This window comes from Cygnus olor, chromosome 3, assembly GCF_009769625.2.
Source record: "Cygnus olor isolate bCygOlo1 chromosome 3, bCygOlo1.pri.v2, whole genome shotgun sequence".
In the NCBI taxonomy this organism is placed as follows: domain Eukaryota; kingdom Metazoa; phylum Chordata; class Aves; order Anseriformes; family Anatidae; genus Cygnus; species Cygnus olor.
This window is the reverse complement of record NC_049171.1, coordinates 14,922,512-14,948,623: the sequence shown is the minus strand read 5'-3', so window position 1 is coordinate 14,948,623 and position 26,112 is coordinate 14,922,512. Positions and strand designations below refer to the sequence as shown.

General features: G+C 37.3%; 1 long non-coding RNA gene across 1 annotated transcript; it reads left to right on the top strand.

The window, feature by feature from the left end:
• The first annotated feature begins 13,140 nt into the window (after positions 1 to 13,140).
• Positions 13,141 to 25,368, top strand: LOC121068223. The gene is made up of 3 exons (XR_005818723.1): positions 13,141 to 13,269; positions 16,145 to 16,317; positions 25,318 to 25,368. It is a non-coding gene; the product is annotated as an uncharacterized LOC121068223 (long non-coding RNA).
• Positions 25,369 to 26,112: the final 744 nt, after the last annotated feature.

Below are 26,112 nucleotides of genomic sequence, written 5' to 3'. Positions count from 1 at the left end.
TCACTAGGCAAAGATCTAGGTGACTGCAGTTTGATTTGTATCGCTCTTTTCCATCTTTCTCCTTGCTGGCATCGCATAGAAAACCAACTCCTACCAGTTTGTCCTGTTTCAAATCTAAGTCCCAAGGTACAGTTTTTAATTTTGATAACACTGAGAAATCCTGAGTCTTAGCATCAAATAACGAATACGAAATGCTTTGGGATATTGATAAACCAGGTCCTATATATATATATAGTATATATATAAATAATTTGCTTCATGAACTTTTGCTTTGAAGTCTTCTTTTGTTTGCATTTAAGAGATCCTTTCTGGGAGGAAGTACAAATTAAGATGCAGCCTTCAGCCTTCCTTACCAGGGTCTTTCTCTAAGCGTGTAATTAGCTGCAGATGAAACAGCAGCTATTTAAGTGTTTAAGCACCTGATTGCTCCTGGAAATCAGATACTCACATGTCTAAATTACAATAATTTTACCTACTCTGCAGGTTCCGTCTCTGGCCAGAAAGTCATTTGGATTACTCCTGTGTCAGCAAAAGCAGTATGAGATTCCTATTCATTGTATTTTTCATAATAGAATAGGGGTGGTACAGAACTTTTTTTTTTTTTTTTTTTTGTAACTCTGTAGAGTTATCACTTTTATGGCATAATATTACTTAATATTTGTATACTATCAAAGCCTATAGGAGACAAGAAGTTTTCCAAGCATGCCACTGGACTTACTGTAGCAGCAAGGGATCCAAGATAGAGGAGGGAATCTATGCTAAGGCTGAGAGTGTTGCTTTTGTCAGGAAAAGAAAAAAAAGTCAGCTGGATTCATTCTTCCTTTCAGAGGGTATCAAGTGTAAAAAACAGATCTCCCCTAAGAGCATTTGAAAGAGTGGGCAGTGAGGAAATAGCAAGGTGCTTGCTGCTGTTCAGGGATTCTCAGATGTAGAAATCCAGGTGTTATTAAAATAAAATGAACTGCTGGCAGAGCTGCAAAATCACTAGCTAATAAGAATGGATCCAGCATTGCCTGGGGGGGCTGACAGAAGCTCAAAGGAGCGCCTCTCCAACACACTACATTTATCTTACATAAAGGCTGGATTTTTGATTCACTGCAGCTGAATTCGGATGCTCTGTTTCCATTATCACTCACTCTACTAACACAGCCCATTGATTTTACTGCCACCTCTGTTCTCCCTTGTCCTTCTGTATTTGTTTTCCAGGAAACCAGTGCTACAGCCACCGACTCCTCAGAGCTGCTGGCCAGCCTCAACCTGTGCTCCACTTGCACAGCCTTGCACCTAAGCAGCATTCAGGTCTCAGGACCATGCTGCTACAGCCAAAACCCTTTTCATCCTGCCAGGACACTGAGCTTTTATACTGTCCAGCTGCTCTTGAGCTTTGGCTGGCTGACTTAATGCAATCAGTTATTATTGATACTTTGAATATGCATGCTAACTAAAATGTGTTACAGCCTGTCAAAAAGCTAAGTGAAATATTTTTCTTTCGTATGGTCTATCCCTAATATAAGCTGTATGCCTTCTATAAAATATATGCATTGCATATATTCATAGCATACACATACAACATATGTATATATTTATCTCTCTCGGATGCTTATTCAGAAAAAAACAACTCCAGATATGGATTCAGGCAACATGGAGTGCCCAAGTAATCACCTCCACGTTTGCTCTTCAGTAAGAACAGCCTCTAAATTAAGTGTATATAGACCTCCCTCCCTGGTGTGCTTACACATATATTACAGAGGTACATACATATTTATCAATATAAAAATTAGTGTTATTTTCACTGTATGAATAACCCAATGAAACTAGATAGTGCAAAATATAACTGAATTGTTGAAAAGTCCCTGTTGGGTGGTGATAATTCACAATACCCTGATTCTATAAGACAATAAATATAAAACCTCTTTCTCAAGTAGAAAGCAGCAACCTGCCTCTGTAATAGGAATACCCTTGCAGTGCAGCCTGTCTGCCCCAGCAAAACCACAGGGTTGCGATCTATCTCCCTCCTCTGTGACCAGACTTGAAACAGAAAAGTTGCAGTGTTTGACCAGGCAAAGCCTCTGCTGACTTTCCCAGTTTCACTGACTAAAATAAAAAAAAAAAAGTTCTTTACAGTTATATTCCAGGCAGTTTGTGTGTAAGTGTACACAGAAGAAAGGCCATATTTGAGCTTCTAGCCACTGTACATAGGTCAGCAATCCTATGTGAGGAGCTCCTTCATGCTGAGCATTTAATTCCTGTCCCCCACCCCCTCAGCTTCAGGGTTTTTCTGAAAGAACCTGAGGATCTGGTTAACCCCTGGCTGAGAAATCTGGACTCTCTTGAAGTCCTTAAAGATACTGCAGAGAAAGCATTAGACCAAGAAGAAAATGAGCCTAAGGCAAGCCAATAGTCTACCAGCCTCTCTTGGCTAGTCTTCATTATTTTTCCCCAAACTCTAAATTAGCCCAAGCAGTTTAGTCTGCAGATTGATTTAGCTTCAGCTGAAAGTGATGAGGATTTTTCCATTCATTTTAGAGATTGTTGGATCAGACTTAACTCAGTTTGTTCCTGAACCAAACCTTAATGATGTCAATAAAGTGCCTTTTATGCACTTTAATGGGCTTGTAGTCATTCCAGTAGTTCCCTATTAAAGAAAATAATTACTTATTTCCTTAGCCTTCTTCCAACCAATGTGGTTTTGGCTTCTTTTTCTTCATTGCTGCCCCTCCCAGTTGGTTCAAATTAGCTTGCTCATAGAAAATGTCAGCACTGAGACAAAGACTCGAATAAATACAGAGACGCAGTTATGCTCTGAGAGCTGGTCCCCTCATGATACACGAGAGGGAAGACAGCAGAGAAAGCATGTTCTGTTTCATAGCTACATGAAAGACATCATTCCCTAAGGTTGTTTCTGCACTGCGCTCAGGCAGCACGATGTTGGCAGTCACTTTGGTGTAGACAGTGTGGGTGTCCTTACGGGGAAGCTGCAGGGTTACCAGCTTTGGTGTAGGCTGGGTGAGGCCACCTGAGATGCTGGGTGTCCAATTGTCTATGCAAGCACCATGACTTCATTGCCATTAATGCGGGGCTAGCTAAATTATAGCTAGGCTGATAAGCCTCTGTATGCTGCTGTAACACTCCCATTACAGGCTACGTGCAGCTTTCAGCTCTGGATTTGTACTTTTTAGGCTTTGACTTACAGGGCATTGAAGTTAACTGAGAGATTCCCATTGCAGGCACCTTCCTATGCCTATCTTATAGCTCATCAGCCTGCTCAAATGTTTCCCTCTCTTAAAGTGCCTTACCATCATGGGTAAAGTGGAAAGGGATTGCTTATGCACTCTTTAAGATTTGCTTTGGCAGAACAGCCTAAACAATCTTTAAATTTAGATGAAATATCAATTATTAAAATAAACCTAAGATGTGTGTTGCCTGAAGCAAAGAATTAGTACCTGTTCCAAACTAGCATCTAAATACTTGAAAAAATGTAGTGAGTTGTGACAAGTTCATTATTACAGCCATAATGCTTTCTCCTTTGCTGTATTAAATAGATTTCAGGAATGTTGCACAACAAATTATTTTATAAACACCACTTAAAAAATGCAGCTGAGTACTCAGGAAAAAAAAAAAAAAAAGCTATTTTTTTCCATTTTATTTTATTTTATTTTATTTTATTTTTTTTCTGAAAGCAACAAACTGGATTTTGCTCTTAAGTTATTATCAGAGACTGCATTGATCTCTGGGTGAGACAGAGAGCTCGATATGTCCCCCTAGCAGCATCAGTTTGTTCCCTAGGTAGTGAATTATGCAGCAAAATTGGTATGTATTTTATTACTAATACTTACACAGAAGAAATATTCCTTAGAAATAAGAGATTATCTGATGTTCAACATTCTTTAAATTATTTCAGGATAAAATCACCATTCTGTATTTCCTGCTCTGGTTTATTTGGCTGTTTTGAATTGTCGTGGGTTGTATTTTAAGGCAAGGCTTTAATAAATGTGACCGCTGGTTTCCAGCAGAAAGGTTTTCATCCAAGGAGCATGTTATCGATGGCTATTCTCATTTGCAGCACTTGTACTCTCCATGGCTCTCTGCAGCTGACTGCACTGACGTCATCACTAGCACTATCGACACATTCTTTTGTGTGGTGTGAATGAAAAAGTAAATTGATCCCAGTGGGGACTGTGCTCACAATGAACAGAAAAAAGCTGCCACTCTGCCAGCTATAGATGGCATTAGATGTCTGTTAGTACAATCCTTGCCTGGCACTTAAATTAGACAGGGGTGTTTTAATGCCCCCCACAAAATATTCTTTTTTTTTTCTTTTTTTTCTTTTTTTTTTTGAGGGGGGAGGGAAGTTAAGCTCAACACGTGCAAATCGATAACAGTTTAAATGGCAAAGGATGTAAACAAGAGCATCTTGTATCCTTGAGGTAAAGTAATTTCAGAAAAGACAAATATTATTATGCCAAATTTATGGATGAGGGAAGCGTAAGCTCCTTAGGGTCATGGAACAAAGGCAGGGAAAAAAGGGGAATAAAAACCAGTCATCAAATCTTTGACTTATGCAGAAATATCAGTGTCAGAGAGTTGAAATTAACTGCAATAAATAAATTATGTCTGCTAAGCATCTGGACTTACATAACCTGAACTCTAAGCATTATTGTCCTGAACTCTAAGCATTTATTACAGGAGTAACGTTTCTATTTTGTGCAAAGGCAGAATTTAACATTTTACACAAATTTTACTCAAAAAAAGATATATTTTGTAAGTTTTTTTCCATTTTGTATACCTGTTACAGTGTGTAGTTGTCTTCCCCTCCATCACTATGAACTAAGTCTAAGATAAATGTCTAACATTTTATTTTTATTTATTTATTTTTTCAAAATCCGTGTGAGGAAGGTCAGCATCATCCTTCATTTAGCGGTGGTGTGTACATGGATGTGAGGAAAGCATTATAGGTGGCTTGACTCAAGTTCCCTGGATAACCCATGGCATGACAGGAGAAAGAAAAAGCAAAACCTGAAGTGGCATCCCAGAAGTGAACTATCCTGTGCCCCCTCCCACCACACAACCTATAGTTATTGTCTGTATCCTCTTTATGCTAAATTGGACTATGATCTATGCTATGATACATTTATGCACAATCAGGTGTACAACTGATGAGTTTTGGCCTCTTGATTCTCAAGTAATTTCCTGTTTCTCGTCAGTTTTCTTCATTTGTCCAACAGCTTCTGGTGATGGGTGAATGCTGTGAATGACTCATCCTGGCAGACTTGGTGCATCTTGTTGTAAGGTAGATCTATCAACACCTTTTCTCTATAGCACTGACAAAATGGGTAAGCTGACCTATACATGGTTCCTGGAATACTAGCATTGCATTTCCAGCTACGACATTCTTGTTCTTGGATCAGAGGAGTAATATGTCATCATACTGGTGACTATAGCCAGACATATTCTAGCAGAAAGCTGGCTTCTTGTGTAGAAAAGTACCACAAATTTTGTTTCAGTGTAACTCCCCATGCAGCTACATGTTCTACTCAGGTCCCATTTTATAGAGGACATTGCAGAAAAATAACTTTCTAACAATTTTCCAGACAAAGAATCTATACAGGAAGATATACTGTAGGTAACGTCAAATAAATTCCCATATCCTGACCTAACTGTGGATGAACCTCATCATTCTTCTTTTGTCAAGGCAGGATAGTTAGTTGGATAACTCAGGCTTTTGCTAACTAGATTTCCATCAGGAGGACACTCAATTTCTTTGTGGGGCAGAGTTGCCCATACAGTTGCTCTGTGCACGTCTGGGTCCTCGTATAAGAATTTCCCTCTTCCAAAGTGAAAAAGAAGTTTCAGTGTAATGTTAAGAACGGGAGCCTTTTTATCTTGAAGTAAAGGATAACTGCAGTGCAGGACCTGTGGGCTGCAAAGTTACCAGTTCAGGACGAGGATGCTGCTTTGTACCATGGAGCTCTACTCAGTGGAGCTGGTTAAACACTGACTTCAGTACTCACATGTCTGAGACCGTTTCCGTCTTCTAGATCACAAACTCCAGACTCCAGAGGAGTAGAAGAGTGTCATTTTTATTGTCCTATTTTTATATTTGAAGGAGTATAAAAATAAGTTGATGCCATGGGTAGATTATCATCATTGCTGTTCTGCTACGTTCCCCCCCACCCCCCACCCCCCCATTATATTTTTTTAATATCTATTCATATGCATTGCATTTTACTACCTGCAAAAAAATCAGAGATAAATGAAGTAACTTTAGAACCCCAATAAGACTTTTTTTCCCCTTTTTATTACTCTGTTGAATTTTGTTATAAATCTTTCTCAGTATAAAATCAGGAATTAATTTCTGTCTGAAATTTCTTCTAAGATGTTTCTTTTCAACTGCCACATTAAAAGAAAGTGCTGTAGGGGCCAAAGAAAAACTATCCTGTTTTGACATACCTGGAAGTGAATATTTATTATGTCTAATATGAAATGTTTCTTGAAAATCAAATTATTTTTTCTTCTAAAATATTCTTAATATTTAAAAAAACTGAAAACCAAGTGAAATGTCAACCTTTTTTTTTTTTTTTTAGTCAAAACAGTTAAAGTGATTTCAGTGTCTTTTAAATTGCTTTATTTTTTCCCTTCGTTTTTGCTTTTGTTCTTTTTGATGGGAGAAAAAAAAAAAAAAAAGGGAAATCATTCTATTTCCCATGAAATAGAAAATCTGGTGTCTGCCCTGCTTTACTCCCATGGGAACAGCATAGCAGATGTACAAAAAGGATTAATGTTATATAACAGAAAAGTTTAACCAACACTAGACTACTAAGCTGTTCAGTAACTACCCTCATCTTAACCATCCCGTGCCATACAGCAGAGAGATGAGCCTGAAATATAAGCTGGCAGCCTAAGCATCTTTGAACAGGGGGTTCCAGAGTGCTGAAGCATGGTCTGGCAGTGGTATGTCTCTGTCAATAGATTAATACTGGGAAACTGGACAGCAATTGAGCTGTTATGTGCTGATGCATGAAAGTATGATTTTGTGCTGGAAATCAGATATTGGAGAAGACTGTCTTCATGTCCTTATCAATTAATGCCTAAAACAACAACAACAAAACACATGAAAAGACTGAAGCCATGCAAATTCAATCAATTTATTTTTTCGTAGAAATAAAACAGTAAATTGTTCAATGTAATGTACTCTGACTCCGTTGTATTAATAATGTGTAGTTCCTGCATTGACATTGAGCAGCTGGATCTGGGGATGTGCTTACTCTCAGCTTGGTAAACAGAGAAAAAAAAAAAAGAAAAAAAAAAAAAGAGGAAGAAAGATGGATTTAGGCATTTTTTTCCATCCCTCATTACTTGAATTACTGTTGCCCTGGGGTTGGATGGTGGAAGAGGACAGACTAAGATGTCAGAGATAAAGAAGTGAGTGCACTTGGCAGTGTAGAGTAGAGCAGGGGAATTTTTCTGTACGAATTCTGTTCCTTTCTTCCACCTTCTTGCAGGTCTGCTGTTTTTATCTGCAGGAGGAGTTGTGCCTCCTCTGCTCTCACAGGCTGGATATCCTTAAGCCCTGGTCAGGCCAGAGAATAAATGATTCTTTTGGTCTAGAGTTTCACAAGAGCAGCCAGGAGGTCTTTCAGGTTGAGGGGGAATTAAGTTGTTAAATCTGCTGCTGGTCACAAGTGCATTATTGACTTATCTGACTAATGCAATTCACCCTTTATTGTGTGAATAGGCACAGTGTGAATATTGTAGAATTCCCTCCTTTGACCTTGACATTAGATTGTGCAAGATTGTTTTGTCTCTTCACCCAGTTAACTTTTCTGTTTTCTTGGTGAGTTGAGAAGGCTGCCCATTAGCACCAAATGTGTTTGTTTTTATTAAGAAGTTACTTGGGGACTCAAGTAACTCAGTAAGTAAAGTCCAGTACAGTTCACCAGCAAGACACCATTTTATAAATGTCCCCTTTTATCCCCTTACTGTATTCAAAACGGCTGTACCATGAAAAGCTTTGTTACCTATTACCAGCGACCTGAGCCGTCTTTCTCTGGTTCTGGCTGTAAGGTGTCCCTGGAAGAAATACAATCAGTAAAACTCTGTATCTTCCAGAGCAAGTCCATTTTCCTTGGAAGCAGGTTTCTAGTTTGTAAATAAAACTTCCTTCCCTAAAGGATGCATGTCTCTTCAGCCTTGGCTTGGAGGTGAATAGTCTCTCATAAATACAAAAGACAGATTCTTTTCTTATGTATCACTGGTCAATTTATCATTAAGTTCCTGTAGATGAAGCTAGTTTGAATCTCCAAGCTGTTTCCTGTAAAGCAAGAGGTAGGTTCGGTCACTGCCTGAAGTCTGTCATGGGAATTGAAGCTGAGCCAACAAGCAACCTTCACAGTGTTCTCATCCTGGGAAAGTAAAACATGTCAGTGGAGGAGTTTAACAGATTTGTTGTCACAAACATCATTTTGAAACAGAAGGCGAGCTTGTCTCATAGTGCAGTTTGGGAGCCCCACGATTAATACTGCTGTTCAGCCAGCATGGGTGCTTATCCTCATGTACTACAGCATTTGATTGCTGGGCTGACACCAGGGGCCCTTGGTTAAAAGAGCAGTGTGCCTGGTCTTGGATAGGGCTGTTTGTGCAGTGCCTGCCACACGCACACTGTTTAAGCTGCTGTAACTCTGACCTCTGGAAAAGACCAAAAGCAAGAATCTCCTGTCCTCAGGTAGTACTCTGCAGCTCCCTTCAGCCTTCTCAGCAACATGAAGAAGCATCTTCATACACTTTCATTGTGTCCTCTTCTGCAGCAATTTCTTCCACCCCCGCACTGACTTCTCTCTGTCTCCTTCACGTGGCCTTTTTTGTTTTCTTTGCTCTGCCATAGGGGATTTCTATCTGGTTTGAATTTTCGGTAAGAACAGTTGGCTGTGGTGATGCTGGCTGCTAATTCTTTCTTTCTTTCTTTTTCTTTCTTTCTTTCTTTCTTTCTTTCTTTCTTTCTTTCTTTCTTTCTTTCTTTCTTTTTCTTTCTTATTCTTTCTTATTCTCTCTCTCTCTCTCTTTTTTTCCCCTCCAAATAAAGTATTTGTATGAGGGGTTTATAAAATTAATAATTACTGGTGAGATGTGAGGCCAAAAGGCAATGTATTGCATAAAGAATTTTTAAATTTAATTGAGTTGGTACACTATGTATCTAAGTTATATAATTCCTTTTACCAGAGAAAGCAGTGATGGATTAAGCAGGACTTTGGAGAAACTGACATAGTTAGAAAAAACCCTCAGGAGCATGGGAGAATTTAGGGAAGTCTTTGGGCCTCGTATAGAGCGTTGTGGGAACAAAAGGCTGAGAAGGAAATTAAATGATATGACATTAACACAGAATAAGCAAAATTTACTTATATCAAGGTTGGAAGAGAAAAGAAAAAGAAAGAAAGAAAGAAAGAAAGAAAGAAAGAAAGAAAGAAAGAAAGAAAGAAAGAAAGAAAGAAAGAAAGAAAAAGAAAAAAGAAAGAGAGAAGGAAAGAAAGAAAGAAAGAAAGAAAGAAAGAGAAAGAAAGAAAGAAAGAAAAAGAAAAAAAAAAGAAAAAAACAAAAACAAAGAAAGAAAGAAAGAAAGAAAGAAAGAAAAAAGAAAGAAAGAAAGAAAGAAAGAAAGAAAGAAAGAAAGAAAAAGAAAAAAGAGAGAAGGAAAGAAAGAAAGAAAGAAAGAAAGAAAGAAAGAAAGAAAGAAAGAAAGAAAAAGAAAAAAAAAGAAAAAAGAAAAAAGAAAAAGAAAGAAAGAAAGAAAGAAAAAAGAAAGAAAGAAAGAAAGAAAAAGAAAGAAAGAAAAAGAAAGAAAGAAAGAAGAGAAAGAAAGAAAGAAAAAGAAAAAGAAAGAAAGGAAGGAAGGAAGGAAGGAAGGAAGGAAGGAAGGAAGGAAGGAAGGAAGGAAGGAAGAAAAGAAAGAACTGCTAACAAAAGAGGAAATGTAGAGTGTAGGAGGGAACCTCTTTATCTTACCTTCTTACATTCACAATTTGGTGAGGTTTGGAAGAGATGCCCAGGTCACTGATTTCCTACTCAGCATGTGATAGTTATATCATGGAGTTCTCTTCTCATTGTTCTTTCAATATTTGCTTTGTTCCTTAAGTCCACCAGAGCTATTGCTTCACATGAGAAATTAATATATTAATTCTTGAAAGCTTAATGACAAAAATGGTGAAAAGTACAAGGAGATGTTCTCACTCTCATGAAGAAGACCTATTCTTTGCAGAATCCTTTCATCACTCTTTCACTTATTTTCAATTCACTGGGCCAATAATACTCATCATCCTCATTATTCTTGCAAAAGGCAATCACTATATTGTTAAAATAAGTATAATTATGGTTGTGTCACAAAAAAGACAGCGTGAGGGAGGTGTATAGAAAATGCTCAAATCGTAGTTAGTAATAGCAATAAACACATGAAAAAATGGCAGCATTATTTCAAATTTAGGAGAGTTAGTATCCCCATTAAAAGGAGTCAGTCAAATCTAAAGCGTTAGTAAGCTGTATATTAGAGGTATGCCATTTTTGTTTTTCATATATATGTTCTTTTCCTAATACATTATTAAGAAACCAAATTCTGAAGTCCTTAACTCATTTTTTATTCACTTATCATTCAGACAAAACTCTAATCAACTTCAGTCAAGACCTTTCCCCAGCATGGTAGATGAGCTGTGTCATGTTTTACTGCCATCAGATGATAATAAAAAGTTACCACTGTAAAATATAATGAGGTAAAGGACATTTTATGCTCAATGATTTAATAACACTTTGAGCTTATATTGTGCCAGCCAGGCAAGGCTTCCAAAGTGCTTTTCAAATGCTAGTGAATGCATTTGAAGAATGAGGTCTGTGATGAAGTAAATGAAAGGTTATTGTAGCTTTCCTGATAAACAGGCACTGTCAGGTTTAATAGACAAAACACGAGTCTCTTTTAAAGCAAGGTACACAAGGTCCAGGTGTTTCTAGGTGTGCTGTGGTTCTGTTTCAATGTGGGCACATGATTACAAGCTTTGCACAGATTTCCTAATGCCCAGTCCTCTTCTACATTGATTGAGAATCTATTATGTCTTAGAATGGTCTCTTATGCAGAATTTTCCTCTGTCTCCCACATTCCTTCAAAGGTCACATTCAAGCTGTCTTTCTTGGTTCATTTGTTCATTGTTATCACTGATACACAGGGAGCAAAAACCCATTTCCAGCAATACAGGATGACCATCCGCTTAGTTTGAGGTAATGCTGGTCTCCTTTTCAGAACTACCAAATTATTTTTACTGTGTTTCAGCAAATTAAATTCAAGCAAAAATTAAAACATAAGGAAATATAGCACAGGTATTGAGTTATTTCTACCCAAACTTGTTGATTTATTCTTATTATTTTTTATAGTTCTTTAAACAGAAGATAAAAATATCTGAGTCAGGAGCCTTCTGCTCGCAGTGGAAATGTTCAAAATGTAATCATAAAATTCTATTACACTGTCATTGCCTTTTCAGACCTTCTAGTCAGAGTAGCTTGCTTACCGTCAGAGATCAGAGATCACAGCCTGCTACAGCCACAGACTTACAATGAATGAAAGAACACATTAGTATTTGTTGAAGGCTAAAGCCAAGGCTTTTCTTTATTATGTATTACAGCAAGGTGCTTTAGGTGCACAGCTGCAATAGTAATAAGAAACTATCAGAGATGTGGTATCAGTTCTGAGTAATACAGAGATACCAAGCCCTACACAGTATGTTTGAGATGGAAAAGATCTACTATTTCAGAGAATCTGTATCCATGATGTGGTGAGATGATATATTTTTTCTGCCTAATCTTTTGTGGTGTCAACTTCCATTAAGGTGATTGTTAATCTCTTTGACTCCTACTCATTCACTCTCATGGCTTCATGGGACCTCCAGTCCCATCCAGCACAGATAGATCCCTTACATTCCAAAAACCTTTACCAAGAAAGACCCACATACAACGCTCACTTTTGTCTTATAATCAAAGCATAGCATAATATATCACACCAGATTTCATCTAATGTAGCCTGCCCATTTGTCTTTTCTGTGGCCTCCAGGCAATAGATGCCTGTGACTTTATTGTGTTGTTTTCCTTTTAGTCCTCTCTTTTGTTTCACCTCCAGGTCTTCCAGAGCTAATGTGTCACACTTATTCTCCCCAGTGCCTGCCCTTTAGTGAATTTCTTGCAGCAGTTGGTCTTTCCTGCTTACCCCTGGATCTGCCACACTCAGAACTTTGTTTCCTCTGTTATCTGATCCTGAGCATCTCCAGAGAAAATGTATTCAGTCTGTATTCTGTGTGTCACTGTCTTTTTCACAAAGCATTTTAACTTCTTCCTCACTGATTTCCAAGTTCACAGCCTTTGGCATCCACTTGTCTCTACATTTTGATTAGATGAGCTATGCTAAAAATCACGTTAATGTATGTATAAATTATATAAATAACTGTGCAGAAGCCCAAAGCTGTTCTGCTTGCTGTAAAAGACAGTATTTCAGTGAGTAGTAGGACATAAATGATAAAATTCACAATAGGTCTAAATTAAATTAAGACTGTTGTTAGTGAAATGAAATTATCTGTACAAGCAAAATCTAAAATCACAGCTCTTATTTTTCCAGGAATTCTGTAACAGTTTGGTTAAAAGTTTACTAGTTTACTGTTTTGTTGTTGTTGTATTTTTCTTATGTTTGTTTGTTTTTGTGTGCATGTACTGTTAATATTTTATAGTGATATTTCATTTATTTTATGTAAAAATATATATTTTAAATTCCTTTTAGCAGTTGAGAGTATTTTACTGTGAGGCAGGAACTGATACACTCTCTGTTTCCTGAAAGGAACCTTCCAGTCCCAGAGTGACCCTTTGGTAGCTATTCTCAGCATTGGTGAGTCATTCATTAGAGCTTTTGAGTCATAGATGGTATCAGTTTCACATAGGCATCAGAATCACAACTGTACTTGCTATGTAAGAAATGAAAGTAGCGGTGGGAGATAAATTACTTCAGCAAAACTTCTCCATTTTCTTGCTTTTCCACATCCTAATTTCATATCATCTTGAAGCCTGTGGACATTCATTATTGAAATGTATTTTGTCACCTGCAAACTTTATTTTGATCAGCTTGATAGGAAAAAATCAAATTTATTGGGCTTGGTTATTCTGTAGCTGGAACAGATTTCTCCAGGCAAAGGATATTTTACCATGACATTGAATGAGACCCTATTCCTCTGAGAGATTATAGTGAATAGTCAAAGGGTAAGTGAAGTGCTCTTTTTGGTAGAACTGATTCTGGAACAAAGTTCTGTCTATTCACGAGTCATAAAAGAGGTTAAGGTAAATCTATTTGTTAGATGAATCTTAAGCAATGAATGAATGACATTTTTATTAATTTCACTTCACTTATAGATTTGCCTGCAAGTGGCAACCTTTTCTACTTTTATTTAATGAAATGCACAGAAAAGTACCTACATTGAAGAAGAAATCTCCTACCTTTTTTTTTTTTTTTTTTAGATTTCATCTTTAGTCTCCTCAAACAGAGATTCTGGTTTTAGTAAGCATAATTTTCATTTTAAAAGGATAGCCTATTAGCCTATTGGGGGTTAAAAAGGGATTGAAGTACACGATTGTTGCAGATCTGCAACAGTGAAACATAACGGCTGATGGACAGGTGCTTGCTTTTATGGTTTCTGGTACAGTGTCTGTACTTGGGCTCACTCTGCTGGGTTTGCAGGTGGCTGTGGTTTCAAAGGGGCTGTGGGAACAGGACTGAAATAATAAAGCACTCTTTTAGTGGGTGTTGCTCTCTGTAGACTGCTTACAGCAAGAAATTTGCCATTGTGTCCAGGTCTCAACAACACCTGGAATTTTCCAGAGAATATTTTTCCAAGAAAGTGCAGTTTCTACAAAAATCAGCATATTCTAGAAAATGTTGTATATATGTTTTATTTATTTATTTATTTCCACCAGAGAAAATTGTGTTAAATAGTAAATATTGTGTTTGGTTTAGCTTGTCCAAGGTGAATCAGAATTCACAATTTCTTGATATTTTTTTTCTTATTGGATACTCCTTTTCCAATAATATCAATAGTTGCACAAGTAGGTGAACAAATAAAAATAGTTAAAATGCTTAATATGATGTTTGCTCAGGTGACAAAATTTTGGGGTCACCAATTTGTGTCTTTGTTTTGGTTCCCTTTTGACATTATTTACAAGATCAAAACAAAGTCCATAGAGTTAGGAGCTTTGTAACCCTCTTTTCTCTGAGGATCTCCTTAGCTTGCTGAACACCTCTGCAGTAGTCCATGAAACCTGAGAGATTTCAAAAATATTTACAAGCCTATTGCAATGCTGGGAATGATATTCCTATTTTTCAGAGGAAAAAAATCCTATGATTGTGAGGAAAATGCAGAGAAAGACTAGCTGCTGCTGCTGAAAATTTATGTATGCAGCTTTACCTTTACTCTACTGCCTTTAGTTATGCAGTAGCAGTAACACTGCTTAGAAAATAGAGCAGCCATCTAAAATATGTCCATCTTTAACTTCTACACTGCTGTTAGAAGCATCTGCTTTGCTGTAGTGTGAATGAAGATAAATCGTTAATTTAAGTGGACCCTTAGACCCTAAACTTAATCTTTCTTATTTTGCTCCTCAGATATTTTCCCCCAGCCTAAAGCTTGTCTTCAGAAAACGAAAGCAGCCTCTCTTCGCAAATTCTGCACTGGAACATTGCATTGGCTGGATCAAGGTTAGGCTGAAGAGAAACAAAGGTTTAACTGAGCACCTGATAGAGACTATTCTTTGAAAAGCAGCTCACAATGGGGAAAAATAGGGAGCAGTAGATTGTTTGTATGCCAGATGTAGTCTCTTTATGGACTTTGGTAGGAGCTGCACGCAGTTGTGTTTAAGCAAAGTTGAAGGGAGCTGTTCAGAGGGGATTTAATTCTGCTTCTTGAAAACTGGAAAGTGAAGAAAGAGCAGGGTTTACCAAACGAGGGACAAATTCTGCATTAACCAGCTCACATATAACCCTGTTGATGTTTAACAGCCACTCGTTCAAACTATTTCATTGAAATTGATGCAGATCTACTCTGTCTGAAAGCAAACATTAACATTTATCATTCAAATACATATTTTATACTTGATTCAAAAACCTCTGAATGAATGAAAACTTTTCCACTGATTATGAAGGACTATTTTTTTCAGGCTCTAAATGACAATTTCAACCCAGCAAATGATGGCTCCAGTTCTGAAAAAGAATTTTAATTAACTAACCAGAGTTTTAAAATATGGGAATGCTGTATAAAGTTCTGATTCAGAAGGCTTGTTCAGGTTTATCATGATGGAAAAAGCAACAACTAATGACACTAATAGGAGCTAGAGGTAGGCAAGTTGAAACAAAGAGAATGCAAAATTAGTGCTAAGAAAGATGCACTTCTCAGCCGTGATGAGAACAACCAGATTAGACATAATTCATATCTATGAATATTCCTTAATAAGTGAAGATGCAGAGATATTTTGAGAGCTGAAAAAGGCAAAAAGACCTGAGGTCCAGCTTTTCTAAAACATGCACACAGAAAGTCACAGTGTCAATCCATCTCTTCAGAAACAGAAAGGAGATCTAAAAACTATTCTGTAAACAGACTTACTTTCTGCCAATTTATTATTACTAAAATTGTTCTGTATCCAATCCATCTGTCTTAACTTCATGACAGAGAATAAAATAATCTTGAAGTTTAGAACCATTAAGTAGTCTATAATCACTCTACCTTTTGAACTTCCAGGTTTAAATCCTACCAGGATTTATATAAATATATAATTGAATTTAACAAAAAATAGAACTTGCTTCATGATGCAATGAGCATAGCTTTCATTTAAGAAAGCAAATTTTGTAGCCTACTAGATTCATTGTTATCAACACAATTAATGATTCAGAAACACATTAAAATCTTAGCCTGTATTGCCTTCATTGTACATAATTTAAAGTCTAATCTGTACTTGCTTTATGGAAAGTCAAAGATGCTCTGAAATAAAAAGTAAACTTTCAAAATTCCTGTATTTACTAAGAGAATGAAGAAAAAAATGTTAAAAGAAAATGTGAAATAATTGAAAAAATGTTTCTGTTTGTTAACAGATAAAAATAATGCACTCAGAATGAACTCATCCTAAAGCATATCATCTTCATTTCCCCGGTCCTGATGGGGGTGATTCTGTCTATAGTAAACAAGATAATCCACCCTCTGTTGTTTGACTCTTCTTGGACTGGATGTACCATTTATCATGATGGAGATACCTGAGATACCACAGGTAAAGTTATGGAAGATGTTTTCAGTTAAACAGGTGTTATAAGCCTACTTTTTCTTAAAATAAACAAATGAAAGAATAACACAGAAACAAAACCCTAGGACTTAATAGTTTAGTAATATTTGCTTTCTCTCCTGTTTTGCAAAATAGCAGGTCAATACAGTAAAATAATCCCTCTTCCCCTCCCAAGCTTTTGTAATCGCATGCAATACATTGCATTTTTCTGCTAACTTGTAGCTACAATTTTGGATGCCTAATGAAGAAATTCTTGTAAGGGAAATCCCTGAATTACTTATATATGCAAGGAAAACTGTTTAAAGACAAGGAGAATGAATCTGTCTCCTGAGCTGTCTGTTTTTCTTTATTAAAGGTAAAAAAAAAAAGAAAAAAAAAGAAGGCTTCTATTTGAAGAGAACTACTTCATTAGGCATTTAAGAACAAGTTAAGGTGCTTAAAAGTGACAGATTAGATTTTTTATTATTTTATTTTATTTTATATCACTATTTTGGAAGAAAAATTCTGGAATCTCCACCTTATCCATATCCTCTTCACCTGTTCTTCAGGACTCAGACATCTATCACTTTTATATAGTTAAAGATTGTCTATATTATGGTTTGATATTTTTCTCCAGAAGGAAAAGAAATGCATAAACCAGTGTAGGACAGAAAAACAATCCTGCCTTGTTCAGGGTGAGGGGACTCCCTCCTTATTTAAACGTGCTATGAGACTTGAGAGGTCCGAGCCACATAGGAAAGCCAAGGCTCTTGAATGAGTGGTATCTCCTGAGGGTAGCAGACACAGAACTGCTTTTAGATGGCTTTTTTGCTTAGTTGATTTGGGATAGGCTGTAGAGCACTATGTGAGTGTGTAAAGATGTTGGGCTGTCAACAGAGCAATACAATATTTATTAGGGAATCCTAATTCTCTGCAGCAGGAAAGAAGAAAGGCAGTACTACCTACTCCCTTCTTCACGAGGGGAAAACTCCTTAAGCTACAAAAAAGGAGACCATGGATTTATATTAGTCAGATCTACTGACTTCGGCTTTTATTTTCATGCACTTAGCCATTTATACTAAATAAATCCATGCTTGCCTTCTTAGCTAGGAACATTCAAGTATGAACTGCTATCATATTTTATAAATAAGCTAAAGGAAAGGTCATGGATTGCCTCAGGAACAGAACCCAAGACCTCATGCAATAAGTTTTAATCTTAACAAATCATCCATATGGCCTCAGATTGAATATGCTTTTCACAATAAATCTCTAGCTACTAATCCACACTTTTATTTTGCAGTCAAGGATAACTACCAAGACTCCTGATCTCTAGAATGACAATTAGGCAGCAGTTACATGATCTAGGTTGAATATCTGTACTGAGATCTCTTCTCACAATTGAGGGTGATAGAATAAAAGGTCTTCAGATAAATTTACCTTGTGAATAAGAACATCATAATTGCATGGAAGTGTTGTGTTTTTTTTTTTTTTTGTATTTTATTCTACTACATTTTGTTTATTTTTGGTCACGTCATGAGAAATTATGCCAGAATACATAGTTCTGATACAAGAAATATTAGTGTCCAAAAATTACCAAAAAGCTAGTACTAAGGTACTTAATCTCCCTTCCTTGACCTGGCAATTTACTCACTGGTGTTTACTAAATTCATAAATAAGAGAAAAAAAATCACTAACAAAAATATTTAGTGACACTAAAAGATGCACGACACATCCTATAAACTCAGAACCTGAGAAATCAGATGTTGAAAAAGAAGTTTCCTGAACTCCTTGTCACTTTTTCATTGCCTGAAATGCTGTCAGCAACATTCCCTGAAAACACATGAACTTTCTACTTTCATCTACAACAAACAGAAAAAGAAACTTATTCCAGCTCACAGATTGGTTTATACAGTTCCTCAGGGTCTCAGGCTTGCTAAGGCATGATGCTTCCCAAGTACATAGAATAAGTGTGAGTCAGATAGACCCATCTGTTGATAAAAAGAGCATCTGAGGTCAGCCTTAAGACTTTGGAGTGTGTGTTTGATCAAGTTTTTGTTTATGTTACCAGAAGCTTTCTGGTAAATGATATAAATACCATATCTGACCATTTGCCAGCACATATTTGCTCATTGCAATATACCTTCTGGAGAAATATCCATTTTAAAATAACCTGAATCTCTCTCTCTCTATATATATTTTTTTCCTTTTCCTGAATCTACTAATTCATTTTTAAATATGACAGGTGCCACACAAAGTGCTAGAGGTAGATGAGATAGTTGATGTTCCTGACAAAATTGGCTACATATAAGACTTCGGTAGAATAATGATGTAAAAAGCAATGATTTGGCTAAACAAACAATAAAAAAATAGACCAGAGATTCTGTGTGCATTTTAAACAAGTTAAATATTAGCATAAACATCTGTTGCTGTTCCTGTATTTATGCCTAAACACCTAAACAAAGCTGGTTGAAGCAATGCAGTTTCAGAAAATATTGAAATGCCATGAGTGTGAGAAGAATGATTATCTCAAGCTATAAAACTGTCAGACAATTCTGGCAATGTAAGAAACTTAAAAAGATAGCCATCGGTTAAATCCTCAATAAGGTACAACTGCATCAACATGCAATATGAAGAAATTGATTTTATTTTATGTTATGTCATATATAGTTCCTGAGGATTCAGTCTTAGAGTCAGTAAATGCTTTGGCTGAAGACAAGCATGAAGCTTTTGTGTTGTGTTATGTAAAAATAAGACAAAAATGTGAGTATTAGCTGTTTTTGCAAAACAAAACAAAACAAAAACAAACTTACCAATAATACAGAACTATAGTATTAATAAAAAAAGAACAGAAAGGCAAAGAGGTTGATAGAGATGGAGAATTCTTTCCATGTGTAAGGAGACTAAACTGAATGCACCTGTTCTGTTTGGAAAGGGTAACTTAAAGGAACGTGAGATTTTCACAAGTTTATGAATATTATCGGGAACTGGGAAGACCTATAGGATTCCTTTCTGTACAGAAGCTCAGAACGACACACACACGATAAAGTTATCAGGTAGCAAGTTTAAAATAAACAGAAGGAAATGCTTTTCCATATTGTTGCATAACCACACTGTGAGGTCATTTCCACAAGATGCTGTGGATGCCAAAAATATAAATGAATTTAAACAGGGTTTAGAGAAATGCATGGGAATGAATCCATAAGTAATCCAGATGCAAAGTCTGGCTCAGGAAATATTTAAACTGATCACTGCTGGAGCTGAGGATAGATGGAGAGTTGGGCAGTTTATACATGCCTTGTTTTTTTCCACTTTTTCTTGTGTATTCACTATTGGCCAGAGTCTCTCTCAAATTCATTTCACCCTAGGAGGGGGAAGCGCCATGACTAAAAAATTAAAGATATTGTCTTGTGACTGGAGATATCTGAAGCAGACTTTGAATGTTTATATTCACAGAATCCATAGAAAATACACAGTTTGCACATAAAGTAGAACTTACAAGCTTTTCCCTTTTATCTAGATAAATAGAAAAGCTGATTTTTCTCCCAGATCTGCTTCATACTTTTCCCCTGTCAGTACCATAGGAGCAGTCTTTCTCCCTTTCATAGTCCGATGACCAAGATGCTCAGGGTCACTACAGGTATGGGCACAATAAGGCTCAGTGTTGTCCAGTGGGTACTGCTCAAGGACAATTCCAGTATCCTATGAAAGGGAATGTGAGCAAAGGCCATTTGAGGAAGAACTGCATTTCATGAAAAGAAACTACGGTATCAATTACTGCTAAGATTAGCCAATGAAACTTATGTGGCTAGTCCAACACTCAGTTATAACCTACAGAAAATAACCATTTAGGCTCTTTCTGTAGCTGATAAAGAGACAAATGTGTTAAGGTTAGAAAGAGTGGTTTAGTTCTTTTTCTCTGTTGATTATAGAAGGATCATAAATAATTAGTTTACAACTGGTTCACAGCATTTTATATAGCTAAAGTTAGACAGGATAAACGCAATCTATAAGGTCTGATTTCTCAAATGAACTCTCTTATCAATGCAAAGGAATTTCCATCTCTGAATTCTGTGACAAATCCCAGGGGTGAATCTCCCTAAACATTTTGAATTCTTTTTTTTTTTTTTTTTTTTCCTAAATGTGATTTTCTTTCTGAAGTGAATTAAGCGTTAGTCAAAGATAGTGGATTTCCAGCCCTACTAAGCCTTTTATTAATTCATGAACTAGATATAAAATAAACAGTAGCAATTTAATTCTTATCCGCTTATTGCTTCTTCAGGATCTCTTTGTGTACACGCCATCATCATCCTAATAGTTGTTTGGTCAGTGTGATGCATTCTTGCATTTGCATAAATGCTGAGGCTGACAATAAAGTTTCCAGTTAGTGCCAAGTGAGTTGGTGTTCCTGTAGTGTTAAACACTTCTCCAGTGATCCGAGACCACGCATTTCATTTCATGTGGGATATTGAACAATTAACATCTTTCAGTTGTTTAACCACCAGGACTGAGTATGAAGTGACAACTTAGAGTCCCTTCATGAGCGAGTCATGATCTACTCAGTCCCCCAGTATATGCATTTTTAACATAACTGAATGTAATTATAACTGAGGATTTTGCATAAGAAACTTTTTAGTGTTCTGCAACATGCCTCAGTTACAAATCTGATACTGAGTAGGGTATTTCACTCTCGAAACTCTACCTTACTCCCTATATGTATGTATATATATATAATATATACAGTAAATATACAACATTTTAAATGGAGAAGTTAAGGCTATAAATTGGAAGGACTACTGAAATCTGAAAAAGTTACTTAAAATTATTGTTTTATATGGGAAGAGATTGTAGCTCAAATCTCTGTTTACAAACTATTCAGTATAGGAAGTTATCACATAAATTCGTTCAACAAAGGAAGGAGAATATATTGTCAGTGCTTTCAGTCTCCATCCACATGTTTTCCCTATAAAGGTGCTCAGATAAGCCTTTCAGACTTTCTAGAAATCTGGAGACCGTGTTACAAAAATCTCAAATAATACTTATTGCCATTTTATGAATTCCAGAAGGTAAACAAAATTCTCTCTATATATGCAAAAGCTAGATGGACTAATATCTGTATCATCACCAAGTTAGGTGCATGTGTCGATCTGCTCGGGGGAAAGAAGGCTCCGCAGGAGGATCTGGATAGGCTGGACCGATGGGCTGAGGTCAACTGTATGAAGTTCAACAAGGCCAAGTGCCGGGTCCTGCACCTGGGGCACAACAACCCCAAGCAGCACTACAGGCTGGGAGATGAGTGGTTGGAAAGCTGCCTGGCAGAGAAGGACCTGGGAGTACTGGTTGATAGTCGGCTGAATATGAGCCAGCAGTGTGCTCAGGTGGCCAAGAAGGCCGACAGCATCCTGGCTTGTATAAGAAGCCAGCGCTTGTATAATGAGCCAGCTTGTATAAGAAGCAGTGTGGCCAGCAGGTCTAGGGAAGTGATTGTCCCCCTGTACTCGGCTCTGGTGAGGCCGCACCTCGAGTGCTGTGTTCAGTTTTGGGCCCCTTGCTACAAGAAGGACATGGAGGTGTTTGGGCACGTCCAGAGAAGGGCAATGAGGCTGGTGAGGGATCTGGAGAACAAGTCTTACGAGGAGCGGCTGAGGGAGCTGGGATTGTTCAGCCTGGAGAAGAGGAGGCTCAGGGGCGACCTTATTGCACTCTATAGGTACCTTAAAGGAGGCTGTAGAGAGGTGGGGGTTGGTCTATTCTCCCATGTGCCTGGTGACAGGACGAGGGGGAATGGGCTAAAGTTGTGCCAGTGGAGGTTTAGGTTGGATATTAGGAAAAACTTCTTTGCTGAAAGGGTTGTTAGGCATTGGAATGGGCTGCCCAGGGAAGTGGTTGAGTCACCATCCCTGGAGGTCTTTAAGAGACGTTTAGATGTAGAGCTTAGTGATATGGTTTAGTGGAGGACTTGTTAGTGTTAGGTCAGAGCTTGGACTAGATGATCTTGGAGGTCTCTTCCAACCTAGATAATTCTGTGATTCTGTGATTCTGTGATCCTTTGAAAATTCTGTCCCCTTTTGTTGATTCACCACCTCCTCTCATTGCAAGATATTTATTTTTTATTTAATTATGTATTTTTAATTAACTCTTGATTTTGGTGTCGTGGCAGGAAAGGAGGCAGAAAGGGAAGATTTATCTGTTGAGAGTATCTCTCTTACGGGCACAAATACAGCATATCCTGAAGAAATCTTGCTGTCTTCCTCTGTTACTGTACTTAATAGCAGATACACTTAGAGAATAGTATAGCTGAGGCACTAAGAGAATAATATATATTTATGTATATTGTATAATTCTTTTATGTAACTGTTTTTGTTGGCTGTCAGAATAATCTATAATGGAGAAACCAAGGCACTTTTTCGAGAAGTGACTTTCCCAAGATCCCCCAGTAGCCCTTTGCGTAAACCAAAGTTGGAATTCCTCCTCAGAGCCAACCCTCTCAACTGATGACTTCTTACTTCTTGTCTTCAAAATATTTTTTCTTATTCTAACACATATATGTAAAGCATGCTTATTTGTTCTGATTTAGAGTTGTTGTTTCACAAAGAAGGTGCTGGTAATTTTCTTTGTTCTTTCAAAGACCAGGAAATACAAGACCCTATTTTCTTCTGTTGTTGGCTGAAGCTTCACAGTCAAACATTTCTTCCTTCAGCTTTTGAAGGAAAAGTAAAAGAAGCTCTTGCCCTGGAGTTATTGGCAGATGCTGCAGTGGTTAATTACCCGTGTTTCAGGCTCAGATTTACTGTACAGCTTAATCAGCATTTCTCCGGACTTGCGTAATCTAGGAATGGTTTTATGAAGAATGGCAAAAGTATACATACAGGGTCACAAAAAACCACTGTGTGGATGAATGTGATGTCACTGTCACCATTCTAAAGCTCTGAGTGGAAATAGAGATCCCCATTGTCCACTGTGACAAAGACACAGATTCTTTCAAACTTTTTGTTTTAATTTAGCCTGGAATTGCACTGAGTGAGCTGTGCCAAGCTGAGTACTGGAAAACTATTTGCCTCTCCTTTTGCTCCTAGGTAGAGGTTTGGGCTATGAAGACCCTCGTTGTGCATGAGTTAGTTCATTCTGATTCTCTTTGTGAAGTGAATGAAATATTAGCTCTGTGATGAAACATGCATGTGGTTTCAGCAATGTTTTTGTCCATAGGTTGCTTCTGATGGGTAGCCCAAACCACATAAACATCAGGTTTGCTCCCTCAAACATTTTGACCCCTCCAGCACATCAGTATTCCTTCAGGACCGCAACATATCTGTGGCCAACTTCACACATTCTTTAGCCCCATCCCAGGACACGCATGATGTTATCACAGTATACAAAACTCACTTGGGTTAGTTGTGACACAGCCCTCACATTGTTGTAGGCATTTTGAAATTAAATATAAGAAAGCAGATTAGTAGTTCTGTCTCAGGGTTACAGATTTAATTTTGTGCTAGTAAAGTCAATAACACAGAGATAAGTCCAGATATCATCTATACTGTTAAAGTACTAGAATTAGTCACCTCCACAATTTCATTTAGGCCAGCTAGTGCTATTCAGGCTCAATTCCCAGTACCTAGTCTGGATGATCTCACAGTATTTTATAGCAGAAAAGCTTTGAAAATTAAAGATTTGGTCATCCCTCAAGGTCAAGGAATGGACTTTGGGATTGTTTAGGTTACTGAGCTGTATACAGAGCTGCAACATGAGATGCACAGAAGACTCTGGTCAAAGGTCTGGTCTGATCCAGAGAGGCCATGTGGACACAAGACACCCTGAGCCAACAGGAATGGGCACCAGGCGTCACTGTGTGGAGCAAATGACTTCAACATTGTACATAGTTGTCCAGGGTGCTTAGGCCTATCTTCAGAACAGTCCGGATGAGATTTTCAAGGGGATGAGATTTTCAAGGGGAAGTCATGGACATGTCCTTTACATTATAGTGAATTAGGTGCTTCAAGGACAGGCTTTGGAAGTTTGTGCAGTCTCTGTTTATCCTGCCTGCACTTTACAGTACTCAGGTGTGTGCCAGAGGGAGATGTGGATCTTGCCTGCAGCAGGGGAAACAGAGGTCTGCAGGAGGCCTGAAAAACAGGGTGTGGTGACTTACTGCAGTGCTGAGGTGTGTATCATTAACTATAGCTGGGAGATTTAAACAGGTCTCACACTGTTGTGGGTCTGGAGAAAGAGATCCTCTTTCTGGAGAGTGTTAATAGCTTCACATCCCTGGATTAAATGGCATGGGATAGCATCCTGTGGAGGCAAAACACCCTCTAAACACATCAGTGCAAGCAAGAAAGCCTTGCTTGCATGGGTACTGTAGTCATGAGGCAGCTTTCTCTATGCATTTAATCTGTATGTGAAAAATATCAACTGAAAACTGTGGCAATAGGAATGTGTAGTGTATATTTTCACCCAAGCAAAGCTGGAAAACTACGGATCAGGTTATATAGGGTTTGGTTTAGTACTGAAAGCCTAACATTGTACATGAATATGTAATTAAATATGTAATTAGGTTTTCTTTTTAAAAAATACCAAAATTTTATTGTTTTCTAGAGAGGAGGAATTAATTTTTGTTCAATTACTAACACAGTTTTCTTTCATTTTGTCAAAATGTTGTGTTTTCATAATTTAAATTAATCTCATTTCCGTGTACTAGATATGATGCACTGTGCTTTGTTTTAATTATAATGCAGCTGGCTGACTTTAATAGTTAGCTACAATATGCAATTCACAATGAAAAGCAACAAAATGATAAATTCAAATTAAATATAAAATATTTTAATCCTTTTTTACCAAAAGTTGGAAGTTGTTGTTCACATTTTTTATTCTGATAAAACTGTAGTTTGATAGTAAATCATTCTATTATTTTTTCCCATTCTTATTGCAAATATAATGGATTTGAAGTGAACTAGTAGGAATCTATAGCATATAAAACATTCTTTACAATGTCTCAACCAATTTGTTCTTTTTTAGATCTGTGGAGAGGAACTATTTCATCCATAATTCTGAAGAGACATTTGGAGGTAAAATGACTTACCATAAAGTAGCATAGAACCATAGAACTGGAAGAAGACAGTAGCAATGACAGATACTTTCCCTCCCGCTTGTTTAACTCAGAGCTCAAGAGCAGGTACACGATGTTCTGAGGTATTGCAAAAACTCATTAGTTCTCTATAAGAAAAGTTTGCCCTGGAGTTCAGAGTTATTATCCTTGAAGCTAACGATGTGAGTTGAAATTCTATGCAGCTTCAGTGCAGCATGTCTCTACATTTACTGTGTCACCTCAGCTGAACCCTTTTGGCTCTGAGAGCCCGTCAGCAAAATTACAGGTTATGGTGAACAAATGCTTCAAGTTCTTGGGTAATTTCTGGATTAATCAATGGAAATTTTTACGGCTCTAGTATTTTCCTGATGAAAGCATGATTATTTTTCCTATTTTGCTTGAACAAATGGATAGCACAGACTCCAAGATCAGAGTGTAAACACACATATTTCTATAGCTCAAAATTTTATTCATTCACAGGAGTGCTGTCCACTGAATTCCCCAATCTCTCACCAAACCTGCAATTACTACTGGCATTGGACAGCAGGTAATATGCTCTTTGCTTGCAGGTGCAATATGCTGACTGCCATTTATAACACTTTACCCCACAAGAATCATTTATTTGGATGGTAATGCCCTCATCTTGTTCCAGTTACCCATTTGTGCTAGAGATCTGTGAAACCTAGATTTATATAATGTAATTATTGATAAAAGAGGCAGATGCA